The sequence below is a fragment of the Clupea harengus genome, unplaced genomic scaffold (assembly GCF_900700415.2).
Source record: "Clupea harengus unplaced genomic scaffold, Ch_v2.0.2, whole genome shotgun sequence".
Taxonomy (NCBI): Eukaryota; Metazoa; Chordata; class Actinopteri; order Clupeiformes; family Clupeidae; genus Clupea; species Clupea harengus.
Window position 1 is genome coordinate 52,784 of NW_024879694.1, and position 6,559 is coordinate 59,342.

Genomic DNA, 6,559 nt, shown 5'->3' on the forward strand with positions numbered 1-6,559 from the left:
TCTACTACACTGACTGGAAAGTCATTTGAAAATATACTTGTTGGTGTGCTCGTTCCATGTCCGGGTTGTCGACTGGGTGGAGCTGGTCTATGCTATGAACCAATGACGACAGGAAAGCACGATATTTGTGTTACCCATAATGCAATGCACCGCTCTGCTAGACCGCATTTTTTACTATTTTAAAAGTATATGAGCATTTTAAAAGTTGTATTCAAACCATACCTAGATTAACGTGTTCATTGGCTTAGTTTACATTTTTTGTTTCACGAATGTGCTTGCTCGAGCGTATTTACGACAGAGAACAATGACACACCAGAGGTCCTGCGACCACGTCAGAGTAGTCCTATAAAAAGACCTCGAACATTGGTATAGTTTGTGCTCGCTTCGGCAGCACATATACTAAAATTGGAACGATACAGAGAAGATTAGCATGGCCCCTGCGCAAGGATGACACGCAAATTCGTGAAGCGTTCCATATTTTGAGGTTTTTTTGCCATTCTTCTCTGTTCTACTTTCTTTTGAAAACCGTTCTTCGAGGTTTTTTTGCCATTCTTCTCTGTCCTACTTTCTTTTGAAAACCGTTCTTCGAGGTTTTTTGCCATTCTTCTCTGTCCTACTTTCCTTTGAAAACACGTTCTTCGTGGTTGTAGTACGCCGACCAGCCGCCAGAGGACACTTTCGACCATTTGTAGCTGCAATACACCAGCCTGCCGCCTTTGACTATGGTTGTCTTTATTAATCGCTGTAGTACAATGACCTGCTGACAGATGGCAATATTGACCATGGTAATATCACCAGTTTTCTGGTCAGTTGAAAATTTAAATTATGTATTCGTGTTACTATATGAATGCTTTGTCATCAAAGTCATAATGAAGCCATAATTGTGTAGCAAAAGCATGAAACTCCATATTTGTCTGCAGCAGTCTTTTAAAATATAGTGGCATGAAGTCAGTCATCCTCACAAACTTCTACTGATGCATGATAGAGAGCATTTGACTGGTTGCATCAGTGTGGTGCGGGAGCTGCAAATATACCATCTAGGGACATCGTTCTCCTCCGATCTAGCACACCTTACCTTCGTTTCGGCCCGAAATGCTCCTCCATCTTCAGCTCTGCACAAATCTACCGCCAGATGGCACTCGCGTTCCGTTACTTACCTCCCCTGCAGTCTTTGAAACGTTTATTTTCAAAACTATGCCTATTTTTTTAAGTCTTCTTCAACTTCATACGCGGGTCTTTCTTCCATGTCACTTTAACTTTCTGTTGCCTTACATGCTAATGACTACTTCAATTCGATACATTTACTGGTATTTCAGTTTGATCAACGTAGTTCATAAAATGTGTGACGCACATGCACCGCCAGATGGCGCTCCAGGGCTGTAGCTTACTCTAAAGCGATATTTAAAAAACGCATTTTTAAAAACCCATGTCTTCTCACCTGAAATATAACACATCTATATATTAACTATTTGATTAAGAAGCAAATTAGTAGTTTTTTTGCCTAAATATAAAAATATGTAAGTGCAGATATTTTAGGAAAGGGGTCGTCAAGTAACACACAACCTGTTACAATACTTGGCCACAAGGACATCATACTGTATCACACAAGACAGGAATCACAAGTTTTTCCCCTTTAAAAAACCAACACACAACTACTTCAGATTTATCATCAAAAGCACTGTTGCACGACCATCACTAACTGGCAAGAGAGCAGGATGGAGTTTATTTCTCTCTTAGTTACCATGGTGATGGTGGCGCAATGGCACTTCCGTCTGTCTGACACTCGTGCGCAAACCAACACTGTACAGCCGTGTGAATGAAAGGACAGGACGGATCCGTTTGGCTGCTGAGTTTGAGTGACCCCGTCCTGCCAGTATCGCTGATTCCATCTGAAAAGCCCAGGTTGTCTGCGCAGGTATCTTCATGTATTGTGGTGCAGCCATGATTAGGGCCGGAGTCGATTCTCTTTGTGGCCTTTTCCCACTGGGTCAGGTACTGCTTCTGTTGTGGCAGTATCTCCATCAACAGCTCCAACACAAATCTTTTGAAAGAAAAAAAGAAAAAAAAAAAAAAAACCTTTCCTACAATGACATAACATATCTTCTTCCAGGTTCCCCCCCCACTTTCAATGACAGTTAGAAATGTAACTATGACCCTTGACTGCTTGCCAAATTATTGAATTAAAATTGAGCAAACTTTTCCATCTCTTTTCACAACAGAACATTATCAGAAGAGTACAGGACATCATTAATTCACACAACAGAACATTATCTAACCCCAAGCTAACCCTTTTATCAGGTAGCTGAACTCTCCCTAATTGGCCCATACCACCACAGGCCCAAAGCACAGGGGTGATGTGTATTTCTTCTGACACATGACATTATACAAAAGTTAAAATGGTACCAATAATAATATTATTATTATTATTATTATTATTATTAATGAGAAGAAGAACTCAGTCAGGCCTTCAAAATAATGAAAACAATAGTTATGGGTCACATTCACCATGGAAAACCTTACCACAACGGAACAATATTGGTACAATAAAACAGAGCTTAGGAAGAGCGCCATCACAACAGAACATCATTAATTCACACAACAGAACATTATCTACGGAAGAGTACAGAACATCATTAATTCACACAACAGAACATTATCTACGGAAGAGTACAGAACATTATTCATTTCATAACACCAACAGCATTAATTCACACAACAGAACATTATCTACAGAAGAGTACGGATGATTAATTTCTAACAGCAACATCATTAATTCACACAACATAATATTATCTACGGAAGAGTACAGAACATCATTAATTCACACAACATCATTCATTTCATTACACCAACATCATTAATTCACACAACAGAACATTATCTACAGAAGAGTACAGAACATTATTCATTTCATAACACCAACAGCATTAGATCACACAACAGAACATTATCTACAGAAGAGTACGGATGATTCATTTCTAACAGCAACATCATTAATTCACACAACAGAACATTATCTACGGAAGAGTACAGAACATCATTAATTCACACAACAGAACATTATCTACGGAAGAGTACAGAACATTATTCATTTCATAACACCAACAGCATTAATTCACACAACAGAACATTATCTACAGAAGAGTACGGATGATTCATTTCTAACAGCAACATCATTAATTCACACAACAGAACATTATCTACGGAAGAGTACAGAACATCATTAATTCACACAACAGAACATTATCTACGGAAGAGTACAGAACATCATTAATTCACACAACAGAACATTATCTACGGAAGAGTACAGAACATCATTAATTCACACAACAGAACATTATCTACGGAAGAGTACAGAACATCATTAATTCACACAACAGAACATTATCTAACCCCAAGCTAACCCTTTTATCAGGTAGCTGAACTCTCCCTAATTGGCCCAAAGCACAGGGGTGATGTCATGTGTCAGAAGAAATACACATTATACAAAAGTTTAAATGGTACCAATAATAAATAATAAGAAGAAGAACTCAGTCAGGCCTTAAAAATAATGAAAACAATAGTTATGGTTACATTCACCATGGAAAACCTTACCACAACGGAACAATATTGGTACAATAAAACAGAGCTTAGGAAGAGCGCCATCACAACAACAGAACATCATTAATTCACACAACAGAACATTATCTACGGAAGAGTACAGCACATCATTAATTCACACAACAGAACATGATCTGTACTCTTCTGTAGATAATGTTCTGTTGTGTGAATTAATGATGTTCTGTACTCTTCCGTAGATAATGTTCTGTTGTGTGAATTAATGATGTTCTGTACTCTCCCGTAGATAATGTTCTGTTGTGTGAATTAATGATGATCTGTACTCTTCCGTAGATAATGTTCTGTTGTGTGAATTAATGATGTTGGTGTAATGAAATGAATGATGATCTGTACTCTTCTGTAGATAATGTTCTGTTGTGTGAATTAATGATGTTCTGTACTCTTCCGTAGATAATGTTCTGTTGTGTGAATTAATGATGTTGGTGTAATGAAATGAATGATGATCTGTACTCTTCTGTAGATAATGTTCTGTTGTGTGAATTGATTGTGTTCTGTACTCTTCTGTAGATAATGTTCTGTTGTGTGAATTAATGATGTGCTGTACTCTTCCGTAGATAATGTTCTGTTGTGTGAATTAATGATGTTGGTGTAATGAAATGAATGATGATCTGTACTCTTCTGTAGATAATGTTCTGTTGTGTGAATTAATGATGTTCTGTACTCTTCCGTAGATAATGTTCTGTTGTGTGAATTAATGATGTTGGTGTAATGAAATGAATGATTATCTACAGAAGAGTACAGAACACAATCAATTCACACAACAGAACATTATCTACAGAAGAGTACAGATCATCATTCATTTCATTACACCAACATCATTAATTCACACAACAGAACATTATCTACGGAAGAGTACAGCACATCATTAATTCACACAACAGAACATTATCTACAGAAGAGTACAGAACACAATCAATTCACACAACAGAACATTATCTACAGAAGAGTACAGATCATCATTCATTTCATTACACCAACATCATTAATTCACACAACAGAACATTATCTACGGAAGAGTACAGAACATCATTAATTCACACAACAGAACATTATCTACAGAAGAGTACAGATCATCATTCATTTCATTACACCAACATCATTAATTCACACAACAGAACATTATCTACGGAAGAGTACAGATCATCATTAATTCACACAACAGAACATTATCTACGGGAGAGTACAGAACATCATTAATTCACACAACAGAACATTATCTAACCCCAAGCTAACCCTTTTATCAGGTAGCTGAACTCTCCCTAATTGGCCCATACCACCACAGGCCCAAAGCACAGGGGTGATGTCATGTGTCAGAAGAAATACACATGATACAAAAGTAAAAAAAAAATGAGGAGAAGAAGGAGAAGAAGAAGAAGAAGAAGAAGAAGAAGAAGAAGAAGAAGAAGAAGAACTCAGTCAGGCCTTCAAAATAATGAAAACAATAGTTATGGGTCACATTCACCATGGAAAACCTTACCACAACGGAACAATATTCGTACAATAAAACAGAGCTTAGGAAGAGCGGCATCACAACAACAGAACATCATTAATTCACACAACAGAACATTATCTACGGAAGAGTAGAGAACATCATTAATTCACACAACAGAACATTATCTACGCAAGAGTACAGAACATCATTAATTCACACAACAGAACATTATCTAACCCCAAGCTAACCCTTTTATCAGGTAGCTGAACTCTCCCTAATTGGCCCATACCACCACAGGCCCAAAGCACAGGGGTGATGTCATGTGTCAGAAGAAATACACATGATACAAAAGTAAAAAAAAAATGAGGAGAAGAAGAAGAAGAAGAAGAAGAAGAAGAAGAAGAAGAAGAACTCAGTCAGGCCTTCAAAATAATGAAAACAAGTTATGGTCACATTCACCATGGAAAACCTTACCACAACGGAACAATATTGGTACAATAAAACAGAGCTTAGGAAGAGCGCCATCACAACAGAACATCATTAATTCACACAACAGAACATTATCTACGGAAGAGTACAGAACATCATTAATTCACACAACAGAACATTATCTACGGAAGAGTACAGAACATCATTAATTCACACAACAGAACATTATCTACAGAAGAGTACAGAACATTTACATTACATTAAGTCATTTAGCAGGCGCTTTTGTCCAAAGCGACGTACAAGGGAACGGTCACGCTACGAGCATTAGAACCCTGGTGTAACAATAAATACTACTTTACATAAGAAAAACGAAATAGAAAAGAAAAGTGCAGGAATGTAACCGCTGTAAGTGCGAGTTAAGCACTAGTCGAAGTGCCAGTTTAGGAAGGGAGGTGCTCTCTGAAGAGTTGGGTCTTCAAAAGCTTCTTGAAGGCAGAGAGGGACGCCCCTGCTCTGGTAGTGCTAGGCAGTTCGTTCCACCAACGTGGAACTACAAATGAGAATAGTCTGGATTGCCGTGCTTGCACAGACGGCAGAGCCAAACGACGCTCACTGGACGAGCGCAGCATCCTGGGTGTAACATTTGCCCTTACAAGAGCATTTAGGTAGGTGGGAGCAGAACCAGCAATCACTCTGTAGGCAAGCATAAGTGACTTGAACTTAATGTGAGCAGCTACAGGCAGCCAGTGGAGCTCAATGAGTAGCGGGGTGACGTGTTCCCTCTTCGGTTGGTTGAACACCAGATGCGCCGCCGCGTTCTGGATCATCTGTAGCGGTTTCACCACTCAAGCCGGTAGGCCCGTTAGGAGGGCGTTGCAGTAGTCAAGGCGGGAACTCACCAAGGTTTGCAACAGCAGCTGGGTGGCATACTGGGTTAGGTACGGCCTGATTTTGCGGATGTTGTATAGCACAAAGCGGCACGACCTGGAGACAGAGGCGATGTGGGCCGTGAAGGTCAGTTGGTCGTCAATAATGACGCAGAGGTTTCTTGCTGTTTTGGATGGAACAAGAAATAAAGAG

The 6,559-nt window shown here is 39.0% G+C and overlaps 1 non-coding gene across 1 annotated transcript; it reads left to right on the forward strand.

Moving 5' to 3' along the window:
• Positions 1 to 375: 375 nt before the first annotated feature.
• LOC122129903 lies at positions 376 to 482 on the forward strand. Its single transcript, XR_006151811.1, has one exon. It is a non-coding gene; the product is annotated as a U6 spliceosomal RNA (small nuclear RNA).
• The last annotated feature ends 6,077 nt before the right edge of the window (positions 483 to 6,559 follow it).